We start from the raw sequence: 14,322 nt of genomic DNA, 5'->3' as shown, positions 1-14,322 counted from the left end.
CCTTAAGGACCAAACTTCTGGAATAAAAGGTAATCATGACATGTCACACATGTCATGTGTCCTTAAGGGGTTAAGGGACGCTTCACATATTTACAACTTATTCCAGCTGAAAACAATAAACGTGTTAGAGACCGTAACATCAGTACATGCTAGCTGAGAACTATTTCAAGATGTGTACACGGAATCTATAAACCACAGTGTCGCTATAGAGTGAACGCAAACTATTGTCGACTGCATTTCCCTAGGTCGTTGTGCAGTCTAAGCTAACATGGCAGCTAGGAAGGCCCAGTAGTTCTTTAAAATAGTTATACGGTTAAACTAAGGATTGTTGCATGTCCTATCTCAACATTTTAAACGTCCAACATAAAACAAAGTCTAAACGGAAAGGTCTGACATCAGTGAAGTATGCATGTTAGCAGTGGCAATCAGAGCATCGCCAGTCCCATTGTGTTCTAAGCTGGTAGTCGGGCACCGGGTATGCTTAAGTCCTCACTCGATGTCGTTGGCGTTCAGCCGACACCAGTGCTCTGGATCTCCTTGAAGCAGTTGTGGGGTGTTAGACGGCAGGGGCTGAAATCAGTGGCCCTCCGGTCCCGGGTTCTAGGGGTGCAGTCAATACCCATTGAGGGTCCTCTGGACGGCAATTTGATGCGGTGGCTTCCTGGGCGTGATGGGAGTCGTTGAGGTGGGTCACCAAGCTTGTATATGGCTGCTCTTGGAGTGGAGGATGTACTGTATGTAACATCTCTCGACGTGTGGTCGGTGCTGAGAGATCGTGAGGAAGGGAGGGCTTTTCCCCAGCCCCAGGCCTCTTGTGGGGTCGGCTTCTTCTTGCCACAGACTCGGGCGTCTATGTGAGCCGGGTCTTTCCCCTGGTGGGCGCCGTGGGTGGCCCTGATGTTTCGCCGCCGCCGGCGGCGGGCGGGCTTCCGACGTGGTGGCTGAAGCTGTGGAGGATGTCTCCGTGGGACCTCCGGCCCAGGTGGGTATTTAGTGGGTACAGTGGGTGTTGAGGGGCAAGCTTTACCCGGGGTCAGCCCACTCCTTCCCCTTCTCCTCACCTCCTGCATCTCCTCTCCATTTGGGGACCCGGTTAGGAGTCGTTCCAGTCGGGCCCAGAAGTTCTGGAATATCCGGTCCAGATTGGTCGGCTGTGGCAGCATGAATGGAGGCTGGGATGCAGCCTCCGCCATCTTGCTGGGTCCGGCCTGTCCAGGGCCCCAGTCTGGGCAGTCAGCTGCAATCAGTGTCTCTTTACTCACTGTGTTGGTGGGGACCGGGATAACCCCCTCCGGTCCATAGGGGGGGGGAACGGGAGCCGGAACTGAGTTTGTCAATGCTTTGCGACAACGGGAGAGCGGCCGCCTCCCCCGTGTCCGCCTCGTGAGTAGGCCGCAACGGCTGGATATTCGGGACTTTGGCGTACAGCCTCGGGAGAGGTGTCATTCTGCCGGTCTCGGTCCCCTGAGTCGATTATTGGCCAGTGTGGGTCAGGTCGCAGGTTCCGTATCGTGAATTTTAGGTCGTTTTGTGCGTGGCCGCTGGAGCTACAGCAGCACACGTCTGCTCCCTTCTGCAGTCAGGCCCTGCCCCCTGTCAGGATCGGGACAGGGATCCAACACGCAGAGTACAAACAGTAGAAAGGTACGTATACCGGACCTTAGAATGGCCGGACTAACGTACAGAGAATAATAGAGAATGGTCAGAGACAAGCCGAGGTCGAGGGAACGAGAAGACAGGTAAGCGAGAGACAAGCCGGATCAAAGGGATAACAGAGACAAGCAGAGTAGTACAACAAGCCGGGTCAGAACCAAAGAGAATACTAGAATACCAGAGCACTGAGTGACTAGACAAGCTAGAACCACGACAGGGCAATGAGCTGAAGAGAGAAGCAAGCTTAAATACCCTGACTCCGGAGAGTAGACACGCCTCCGACGAGTCCTGATTTGATATCGGACAATTGAGTGACAGGTCACTCGGGATAGGCGTCATGACGTCACGTACCGAGCGTCATGTTAGAAAAGGAAGCGGATCCCTCGCGGCCAGCGTTTAAGTGACTAGATGGACCGCGAGGAACGGAGGAAACGGCTCGTCTAGACGGATAAACGACTAAGTCTCTACCTCTCTCAGAGGTAGAGACTTCAGGTACCCTGACACCCCCCCAGAATGCTATTTATAAATTGTCATTTCCCTAAGAACTATTATCAACATTTTAGTATTCCATAGTTCACTATGAATAGAGACTAATTTTTAACATAATTGAATTCATATAGAGTGTAAAACCTTATCTTTCTAAGTTATAGATCTATCAGGAAGAAGAAAGAAACTTTTTATTGGAATATGTATATTAAATAAAAATGAGATAGTGTTATCCTTGTTAAATAATTGATATTATGTTTTTATTTTTTCTCTATTTTCTCTTGATACATTTATGGACTAATACGGACTTTTTTGTTGTAATTATGCATGGACACCTATATGGGAAATCGAAATATGAATCCGTTGAAACAAAAACATTTTAAATGAGAAAACACTTGTATCGTATTTGGGACATTACGTTGGAAATAAATCCGTCTGAAACAAATGGAGCCGAAAAGAACAAAAGGTGTCTACATCTCCGTTCCCCCCCCCCTCCCCCGGATAGCCGTGTGAGAGGGAGGCATGGACCGCACACGCCGTATCTGTGGGTGGTACAGGCGTGTGACGGTTCACAATCACCTGCTCTCCGCCCGCCATTTTTTACGGTATTTAAATGAATGCAGGGAAACCAAAGACACAGAATTATTCTACCCGGTTGAGGAAGCCACATTATTGGTGGCGAAACGCGTTCCGGTTTGCATATTGATGCCTTTTTTATTTATTGTTTTATATATTGTTACAATAAATTGAAATCGTTTTTTATACTGATCCTGGTTTCCAGTACTTCAACTTACACAGAAGGGAGTGCAGTCCCAAATCTGCACGACGTTTAACAATTGAGTCATTACTATATGACTCCAGGCTTGTGAGTACCCATTTGGATTTTCATTTAGAATATATACACTTTTGACAATACTGCGCAATCGTTGGTGTTTTTTATCTTTGACATAGGACAAGACCTATACCGGCAATAGGGGTGGGTCGCCTAAACGGACCCAGAAGTGATTCAAACCAGAGCTGGGTCTATAGCTCTCCGTTTGTGAGTGTAAAATTTGTAATGATAAGTGAACTGTATTGCTATATGTGACCTACACTATGTTAAATTATCTTTTGTAGATACCTGCACATATTAAGCACATAAGGGGAAATCCTCTGTCCAATTTAAACCAAAGGTGATTTATTTATTTATCATTAAAGCGCTACATTCGTTTTGGTTTTGTATTTGATGTTGGTGATGTAAGGGATCGCTTGAATGTATAGCAGCTGATTATTTAAAAGCAGACATATTGTGATCTAATTCTATTTTATTTAAAAAGCGCTGGTACTTATATTACTAGTTTTTAGGTTATGACAATAACCTGATAAGGATGTTTTTATTTTAATTTTCACATAAGACCTGTTATTAACCTAAAGATGTATAATTAACCCATAAATACCTGTTGTAATTAGAAATGCTATACTATAATATATACCCTCTTTCCCTGAAAATAAGACATCCCCTAAAAATAAGCCCTAGCTTATTTTCGGGGGATGCTCGTAATATAAGCCCTACCCCAGAAAACATATATTCTCAGGGAAACATAGATTCGTGTGATTCCATAAACGTGTAAGCAATCTATGTTTGGGGAAGTTTCCCTGAACATGGATTAGTAGGACTCTATGCCCTAGTGAACTGGTCTATTTTCGGGGGAATTCCCCCAAATGTAGACCTGCTTTCTAGCACATGCTTGCTACTGTTTTCCCCGAAATAAGCCCTAGTGCATTTTTCCGGGGAATAATTACTATAAGACCCAGTCTTATTTTCAGGTAAAGACGGTATACCTGCTTGACTAATGATAGACAAGACTTACTGACCAACTCTGGAGGAGACATATACTGAGAGATTACCTGTACAATCAGGAAAGGTATGATCTACTAATACTTTATATTGCAAGCATATATTCATTTAATTCTACATACTCTGCTTTATAATACATTAATGGATTGATACCGGAGAAACTGACGGAAGCCAAGCACAGAGAGATGGACACAGGTTTCTTCAGGAAGGAAGAGATTCTTTATTGGATCACCGATCGGGACTCAGAGGGACTAGTGTCACCAAAATACAGCAAGTTCTGAGCCCCGGACAATAGTGCAGGCTCCTTATATAGGCACATAACTCCTCCCATATTAAGCTCCACCCGCACATTCTCTTAACCAATCAATACAAATAAGAATTAACTTCCTGCTTGACCGCATGGCCTGTCCAGCACAATGGAGGAGGGGAATACTATATCCTGTATTCTTGCACATGCTCCGTACACTACTGATCGTATCTTGCCTCGTGCAACCAACTGATCGATACGTCAGCATATGCACGTACACATGCCACGTGGTAATCTCGGCCTACTAAATTTATTTTTACCGAGATTCCACCACATTCCCCCCTTTGATGCCTCTTGATATTTCACAATAACTTGAGGCATCACTTAACCTTGGTTTGCATACACCGCAAGTTACCTTGAACCAGACCAGACTTATCTTATGATGTGAATCTTCAACACTCATCTTCCTGCATTGGTTCTCCCTGATCTAGAGCCTTATATTTATAAATTGCCATTATCTGTGCAGCAGCCTTCCTCTCTGCTATATTTTCTATCAGGCTTTGTACAGACCTAACTACTAAGGGTATAAGACACGGCAGGAGTAGACACAACATTAAAATCAGTAGGACTCCACCTACCACTGCCTTAAGCCCTCCAAACCACTCATACCAGCTACCAAACCAACTACTTGGATTATACCCTTTCCATACCTGAGTAGGCACATGCGCTAGTTTAACCATATGGCTAGTAAGCTCAGCTATTGCTTGCCCTTCGTCATCTATTTGAAGACAGCAATTGCTCAGGTTAAACTTCCCACATACACCTCCCTCTACTGCCAAAAGGTAATCCAAGGCTAATCTATTTTGGTAGACTGCTGTCCTCATCCTGGTATTGTGCTTCGCTAGAAGATTGAGCGCTTGTGATGTCTCGTTAGTAATAATCTCAACCAATGCCTGTAATCTTATAATACGGTTGAGCATATAAATTGGGGTTCTATAACCAAAGGTACCATCCTCTGCCCACGTGGCTGGCCCATAGTAATCTATAATACGCTGGGGAGGCCATTCATTATCTTCCCAGGTGCCTATCTCTATGGGTCCCCTTTTCTTCCTATGATTCACATCATACACTTTAACACCTAAAGTGTCACCTGTTTCGATAGGTAACAAGAAGAAGGATGGTTTGAGCATACCCAACACACATGCCCCTTCCCAGTCCTGTGGCAACTCCGAATAGGCTTTCTTACCACAGATCCAGTACAAATTTGCTGGGGCTCTCCAGTTAGATGTGATGGATAAATCAAACCACACATCCTTTAAATTGGCGTATCTAGCAAACGGGTTAGATGGTTCTGAGTGTCAGGGTACCTGTGGTCTCTACCTCCGAAAGAGGTAGAGACTTAGCTGTTCCTCCATCCAGACGGTCTGATGGCTCCCTTCCCCGCGGTCTATCCGGTCATGCTAGGCCGGCCGCGAGGGAGTGACTGCCTTTTACAGCATCTAGGCAGGAAGTAGTCATCAGGACACTCCCCCGGAACGACCGGTCAGTCAATTGCTGCAGGACCAATCTAGACGCCTCGGAGGCGTGGTTACTGCTCTAAACAGGGTATTTAACAGAGCTTCTTTCATTAGCTCATTGCCCTGTCGTGGTTCTAGCTTGCTCTAGTCACTCAGTGCTTGTGTATTCTATTATCCCTTTTGGTTTTGACCCGGCTTGTTTACCTTACTCTGCTTATCTCTGTTACCCTTGATTCGGCTTGTCTCTCGCTTACCTGTCTTCTGTTACCCTCGACCTCGGCTTGTCTTTGACCATTCTATACTGTACTACTTACGTTAGTCCGGCCATTCTAAGGTCCGGTATACGTATCTGGCTACTGTTTGTACTCTGCGTGTTGGATCCCTGTCCCGATCCTGACACTGAGACATTTGAAGCCGACCACCAAGTTGTATTCTTTGTATCATCATCATAAGCTTTTTGCCCTAGACAAGTTAATTCTCCGATAGAAGTATTATACATCATTCCTTTCCTCGCTATGCAAACATAACCTATGATGGAGGTCTTTAATCTCCACTCAGATTTACCTCTTATACTCATATGATAATCGGCTTGTGTAGATATTAATTGGTCAACTGCCTCAGAACCGGACATTACCTCCTTTGCTTCCCAAGGCCATTGGTCTCCCATGTTAGTACCTCCACACACATAGCAGTTGGTAACATTAAGACTACCGGCAATACTTTCGGCTAAATCAATGAACAGGTTTTTAGCATTATGGGGGATCTTATTATCTATGCTCATCTCTTCATAAAAGGAATGGTATACTTGATGAGTCTGGGAGGATACCGTATCAGTCTCTATCCCTATAAACAATACTGTCCCAGGATCTAAACCCGTCCCATATATTTGAAACCCAAATAAATTACCATATTTATCTAAGAACTTGTCGGGGTTATTTATAAGTATATGGACTGGATTGCATTCCATAGACTTACAATATGGACTGGTAGGCAACTTAGTCACGATCATATCCTTGTCTACTGTCTGTCCCCAAGTTGCCCACCCCACACAAGACCAATATGGGCAAAAGTTATAATCTCTATTTGGGCATCTAGGACTCACATACTTATTTTTACTACTGGGACAAATATATTTATCGTTAGACCCATACGTACTCTCCCATCTAAGATCCCCACATACATTCCACGGCTTTTTACCACTTGATATCGCCTTACACGCATCAAATAGCAGAACACCCGAAGAATGTACGGATTCTAATACCGTCTTATTAATTAGGGTCCCCTGAGGATCTCCATTCCTGAGAGTCAACCAAATTGTACGAGGCTGATACTCCGGACTGAAGCACTTAGGTTCTCCTACTCCTAAATGGCACACACTATATTCTATATTTAAGTATCTACATCTTGATACATCTCCTTTACACTCGTATTGCGAATGCCAAATTAGGGTTTGGGAAATATGGTGACCTGTTCTTGTAGTCTTAATGCATACCTCACAGCTAGGGGTGTCGGTACCTCTACCTTCCTGAATATAAAAATACACATATAAAAACATTATTATGAATACATCTTTCGTCGTCATCCTCAGTCTTCGTCCGTGCGATGGCACCTCAGCTTCCAGGATGTAAGGGCTGCAGGGAATGGAGTTCTGCTTGTCTTCACAGGGGTCCCTTCGAGACATTCCTGGCTTATACACTACACGTCGGTGAGCGGACAGGCTTTATTATGGCCTTCTCACTCACTTACCAAATCTCTGAAACAATAAAATTTGTAATCCACAAGGTTCCTCGTCACTCCGACTGAGTCGTGCGTTTTAACCGGATCTTGCAGGGATTCTCTGGATCTGCTGTAACTTGCCAAGAATCGACTGCTGCTGGTTTAACCCTGGAGTGATGTATCCACGGAGTCACTTCGGCTACTTTTATCGCTGTAGGGGTAGACAAAAGAACAACATAAGGACCTCTCCACTTGGGCCCTAACGGTACATTATTCCACTCTTTAATCCACACTTGGTCTCCTGGGTGGTAACTATGAACTGGGGGATAAATATTCACAGGTAATCTATCTTGTACCCATTTCTGTACCTCCTCCATAGTCTTACCCAACTCTACAACCTGCTGCCGGGTAATTCCTTCTCCCAACTGACTCAAATCCCCCCTTAAGTTACCAAGTACGGGAGGTGGTCGCCCATACATGATTTCAAAAGGAGAGAGGCCCATCTTTCTGGTAGGTGTACTGCGGATTCGCAATAAAGCTATGGGCAAGAGAACGTTCCACTTAAGTTGGGTTTCCTGACACATTTTAGCCAACTGATTCTTAATAGTTCTATTCATTCTCTCTACCTTACCAGAACTCTGGGGTCTATATGCCGTATGAAGCCTCCACTTTATACCAAGCATATGAGTCAGTTGTTGTAGGCATTGGTGCACAAAAGCTGGACCATTGTCCGATCCTATAGAGCAGGGTAGTCCATATCGGGGTATTATTTCTCGTAGCAGGAATCTCACAACTTCTCCTGCTTTCTCTGTACGAGTAGGACATGCTTCTACCCAGCCTGAATAGGTACACACAACTACCAGCAGGTAGCGATGTCCACCAGATTTAGGCATCACTGTATAGTCAATTTGTAAATCGGACATGGGGAGTCTTCCCATAAACTGGACTCCTGGTGGCTTTACTGGTCCTTGCCTTGCATTATTCTTAGCACACGTTACACATCTTCTTACAATGGCCTGAGTCAAGTTGGACAATCTTGGTATGTAGAAATGTTTTCTGAGAGATTCTTCTGTACTATCTCTCCCAGAATGTGTCCCGTTGTGATAGTTTTGGACAATTTCTACCGCTAGTGATGCTGGAATAACTATTCTTCCATCTTCTAACTGATACCATTTGTTCTCCAAGTACTTTCCAGGTTCAGTCTTTAACCACTCTTCTTCTTGAGCTGTATAAACTGGAGTCCATTGAGGCAGTGGAGTTGGTATAAGAGCAGCTATATGCCCCACATACTCCTGTCTTCTCGATTCAGCGGCACGCTTAGCTGTACTGTCTGCCATCCGATTTCCTTTGGTTACATCACCATCTCCTCTCAGATGCGCTCGACAATGTATAATACCGACTTCTTTCGGCTCCCACACTGCTTCCAATAGTTGTAGGATTTCAGCTGCGTACTTGATTTCTTTGCCTTCTGAATTCAATAGTCCTCTTTCTTTATACAAAGCTCCGTGGGCATGAGTGGTTAAAAACGCATACTTGGAGTCCGTGTAGATGTTCACTCTTAAACCTTCAGCCAATTGTAACGCTCGTGTCAGTGCTATCAATACTGCCTTTTGTGCTGATGTTCCTTTTGCCAGTGGCCGAGCTTCTATCACCTTGTCTATCGTTGTTACTGCATATCCCGCATAGCGGATCCCTTCTTTCACATAACTACTGCCGTCTGTGTAATATTGAACATCGGGGTTCTGGATGGGAAAATCACGAAGATCTGGTCTACTTGAAAATACTTCATCCATTACTTCCAAACAATCATGTTGACTTTCAGTAGGTTGTGGCAAAAGGGTAGCTGGATTTAAGGTATTTACAGTCTCTAAATGCACTCTTGGGTTTTCACACAACATTGCTTGATACTTGGTCATACGGCTGTTACTAAACCAATGATTTCCTTTGTAATCCAACAACGTCTGTACTGCATGTGGGACTCGTACATAAAGTTCTTGACCCAGAGTGAGTTTATCGGCTTCAGCTACTAGCAGGGCGGCTGCAGCTACGGCTCTTAGACAAGGTGGAAGTCCGCTGGCCACTGCATCCAGTTGCTTAGACATGTAGGCAACAGGTCTTTGCCATGATCCCAAGTACTGTGTCAATACTCCCACAGCCATTCTTCTTTGTTCGTGTACATACAGGTAGAATGGTCGTGTGTGATCAGGTAGACCTAATGCTGGGGCACTCATCAAAGCCTTCTTCACATCTTCGAATGCCGTTTGCTGTTCTTGAGTCCATAAGAAGGGGTCATGCTCTGTACCTTTGATAGCTGCATACAGAGGTTTTGCCAGTATCGCGTAGCTGGGAATCCATATCCTACAGAAGCCTGCTGCCCCCAAGAATTCTCGCACTTGTCTTCTATTCTTGGGTATCGGTATTTGGCACACAGCTTCTTTTCTCTCTGGCCCCATAATTCTTTGGCCTTCAGAGATATGGAATCCCAGATATTTGACAGTTGGCAAACACAACTGAGCCTTCTTTCTAGACACCTTGTATCCTGCCTTCCAGAGAATGTGTAGTAGATCGTGCGTTGCTTGCTGACATATTTCCTTTGTAACTGCTGCTATCAACAAGTCATCTACATATTGTAACAATACACACTCTCCTGGGATGGACTCGAAATCCAGTAGATCTTGACTTAGAGCTGAACCAAATAGGGTAGGTGAATTTTTAAACCCTTGGGGCAGTCTTGTCCAGGTCATTTGGCGTTTTGAGCCCGTCACAGCGTTTTCCCATTGGAAAGCGAAGATACATTGACTTTCTGCAGCAATTCGGAGGCAAAAGAAGGCATCTTTGAGGTCTAAGACTGTAAAGTAAGTAGCCCCGCCCGGAATTAAAGCAAGCAGGTTATATGGATTGGGCACAACTGGATGTATACTAACAACCGCATCATTGACTGCTCTCAAGTCCTGCACAGGTCGATACTCATCTGTACCGGGCTTTTGAACAGGCAGCAATGGGGTGTTCCAGGGGGAAGTACAGAATTTTAGGATACCATACCGTATGAACTTATCCAGATAAGATTGGATGTTCTTCTTAGCCTTCTGCGGGATGTGATATTGTCTTAGGCTCACTGGATAAACCCCAAGTTTTAGTTCGATTTTAATAGGTGGAATATTGCGGGCCAGTCCTGGTGGGTTGTTCTCTGCCCAAACTCCTGGTATGTTGAATAGGGATTCATCACTCCTAGGGTTTTGGATAGTCAACGCTGTATAAAGTCGCCACTCTTCTTCCTTTGGTACGGATAATGTCATAATACCTGAAGGTCCATTAAACTTTAAGGATGTTGTTCCATTTGGTAGGAACGTAATCTGCGCTTGTAACTTAGATAGCATATCACGTCCCAGCAATTGGACTGGACATTCAGGCATATAAAGGAATTGATGTTTTACTACGTGGCCTCCCAATGTACAGAGTCGACTTTTAAGAACCGGTTTTGCAGCACTTCTCCCAGTTGCTCCTATTACAGTAATAGTTCTTCCAGATGGAGGAGCAACTAGGTCAGTCACCACCGAATGTTCAGCACCAGTGTCGATCATGAACGCACTCCTTTTTCCCCCTATTGATACATCGACCATAGGCTCCGCTCGACCAAGGGGGATGGAGCCCGGTCGGTATCAATAGTCCTCCATAACCGTGTCAGCCAATCCCACAAAGTCCCTACCTTCTCTATCGCGGGACCTTTGCGCTGCTGGATAGTACCTATCTTCCCTTACACTTCCTCTGTTCCCATTACTCCCTCTATTACCATTGCTCCCTCCGGGGCCTCCTCTTCCTCTCGCTCTGCCTCTAAAGTTTCCGTAACCTGTCCTAGGTCTGTCTCTCTCATACTGTTCTCTTCGCGGACACTCACTTCTCCAATGCCCTTCTTCCCTACAGTATGCGCACTGATTTCTACTCAGAGGTTCCTCATTCCACTTACTATCGCCTCTATCTGGGCCCCGTCTATCTACGCCTGCGATCGCTACCGCTAGCATATCTGCCTTTCTACGCATCTTGCGCTCTTCCTCTTTCTTAGTCTCTGTTTCCCTGTTCATATATACTTTATTTGCTACCTCCATTAGTTGGGTGATAGACATTCCTGCAAACCCTTCTAACTTCTGTAGCTTGCGCTTAATATCTCCGTAAGCTTGGCTGACAAAGGCGGAGTTTACCATTCGGGAATTATCTGCGTCTTCCGGATTAAAGGGGGTGTACAAGCGGTATGCCTCCAATAATCGGTCATAAAAGACACTGGGCGCTTCATCACTTTTCTGAATCACCTCAACGGTCTTCGACATATTAATGGCTTTCTTTCCTCCGGCTTTCATGCCAGCAATTATAGCGTCTCTATAGGCTTTGAGTTGAACCATATCTGCGCCATTAACGTTCCAATCGGGATCGGTATTAGGGTAATGTGTTGCAGCCCATGCTGCCGGATTGGCTTGATTTAAAGCACGGGCTCTATCCTCTAGCGCTTTAATGGCCGCTTGATTAATCCTTGTCCTTTCCTCATTATTAAACAATGTCATTAATAACTGCTGGCAATCAGCCCATGTCGGGTTATGTGTCTGAACTATCGAGGTGAACAGATCGGTCATAGCTTGTGGTTTCTCAGTGTACGAGGAATTGTGGGTCTTCCAATTCAAGAGATCGGTAGTAGTGAACGGGACATATACGAAGACTGGGTCAGCATGTGCCATTTGACCTGCGGCATCGAGATAGGCTGACCCGGGATTCAGACGAAGAGGCATCTGATAATGTCTAAGTTGTTGGGTACCGGTCAGTTGTCGGGTTAGTATAGGGCTACGTGGAGGGGCGTCAGTTATGGGTTCCAGTCGGGGGGAAATAGGGCATGAGGATGTGGGAGCTTGATTTTGTGAAAAGCTGGTAAATAGAATACTCCCAGCCGAGCTAGAAGAAGCTTGACCGGAAGTTTGAAGTGGCGCCAAATCAGGATATTTAGATCTAACGGGGGTTGGTTCTGGTTCCGGAAGGGGAGGTTTAATACGAGGGGGGGTGGATTCTGTACTAGAGGAGGAAGCGGAAGTGGATGAGGGCAATGAGGGGAGGGGTATAGAACTTCCTGCATTCGCGTCATTTCCTCTTAAAGGGAAGTAAGGGGGCGGCAAAGGGATCTCGGACTCAGGGGGCGTGTCCAAAATGGGCCTAACCACAGTCCTAGTGGACAAGCAAGTCCTGGCCACCATGAGGCGACATTGCTCCTCGTGGCATATCTGAATCCATTTTGGCGAGTCGTTTACGGCCTGTCTCCAACAATCAATATATGGAAACTGTCCGTAAAGTTCAGGCCTACCTGATACAGCCACGTATACGCGCTGTACCAGAGTTGGATCCAAACTACCACGTGTCGGCCATGCCGCAACCAAAGTAGGCCACTCCCTAGTGCACAAAGTGACCAAACGTACAGGAGACATTTTAACCCCAAAATCACATGTTTTGAATCCCTTTTTAAAATTCTTTACCATACAACCTAAGGGATCCGGAATCGTTGACTCCGACGCGCCCATACTTATCAATGGAACGTCGTTGACAACGAATACTATGCACGCGTACTATTCAACAGTCACACCCGTTTCCTCTGGCAACAGCACCACGTGGTACGGTTACCAAGTGAAACATACACAATAACACAATAAACACTCAGGGAATTCCTGTACACACACAGCTGTTACACCAGTCACTAAATAATCAATATTATGCCCTTTGGCAAAACTATACAGTCACCCACGCTATAATTCTCTATATATGAATTACCCGTCTATAACACACCATAGTAACATCGTCTTTTACAAATAGCGGTTACAGTACGGTTAGCATAGGTCAAAGCATAATTTAAGGTCACAATACAATTATTAGTGGTTATGGTGTTAAACATGCAATAGACGACAATGATTAGTACTTATATACAGTATCAGTAAATATACAGGGTTATGGTACCGTGCACTATGATACAGCAACACACTATTAACACTCTCGCTAGACGGCTGAGCTTGCGCTATCTAACAAGATATACACTTTACTATCAATCTTTAACACATTTACAATTCCCAACTAAACTATTGGCCAGTACCTTGAATGGACTACCTAAAACTATCTACATCCGTTTTGGTTAGCCACACTGCCCAAGCACCACATATAGCGAACTAGAGGACCGAATTTACACAGACGCCTCTTAGTCGATTACTCTATCAAAAATCTAGTGGGTTCCAAATTTACACGCCTTCCCACTTAGCCAAGATAGGTTGAGAGCTAGCGAACCGAATTTACACAGACGCCGCTTAGTCTCCCGGTCCCTCCGACCTAGCGAACAAAATATACACCGTAGAACGCTAGTCTAGACAAGACACCGGTGTCCGGCTAGGGCTATTTACACCAGAACCCCGCCTGACTCCAAACCAAATCAAACGGTCTTACTAAAGAGCGTTCGATTGAGCGGTGCGCCTTCGCTCCTTCCCTCCGACAGAGGGGGCAGATTCCATACACAATTCAAACCCCTTATGGGCCTACCGCACAATCGGTATACCCCTAGTGGGTCTGCCGTCTAAAACAGCAGTTGTCTTACCTCCTCGTTCCTGAACCTGAGTTCACACTCATCGACGGGGACACCCCAGCACTTCTTACGTAGAGGCCGATGATCTCCTGGACAACAGACCAGTGGCGCCGAGACGAAGGGAGGTCCACGCAGAAGTTCAGGGGTGCAGCCGTAGAGAACGTGGGCAAAGATAGACCGTCTCACGCCTCTGCCTCTCAGCTACCGTTGAACGATGAGCTTCCCGGCCAATGCACCAAATGATACCGGAGAAACTGACGGAAGCCAAGCA

At 45.5% G+C, this 14,322-nt stretch overlaps 1 protein-coding gene across 1 annotated transcript in view; it reads left to right on the top strand.

Moving 5' to 3' along the window:
- Nucleotides 1–14,322, top strand: part of YBEY (ybeY metalloendoribonuclease) — an 80,229-nt gene that overhangs the window by 12,592 nt on the left and 53,315 nt on the right. The gene's annotated exons all lie outside the window — the stretch shown is intronic.

The sequence above is a fragment of the Pelobates fuscus genome, chromosome 8, assembly GCF_036172605.1.
Source record: "Pelobates fuscus isolate aPelFus1 chromosome 8, aPelFus1.pri, whole genome shotgun sequence".
Lineage (NCBI taxonomy): Eukaryota > Metazoa > Chordata > Amphibia > Anura > Pelobatidae > Pelobates > Pelobates fuscus.
This window is presented reverse-complemented; position numbering and strand designations above follow the sequence as displayed.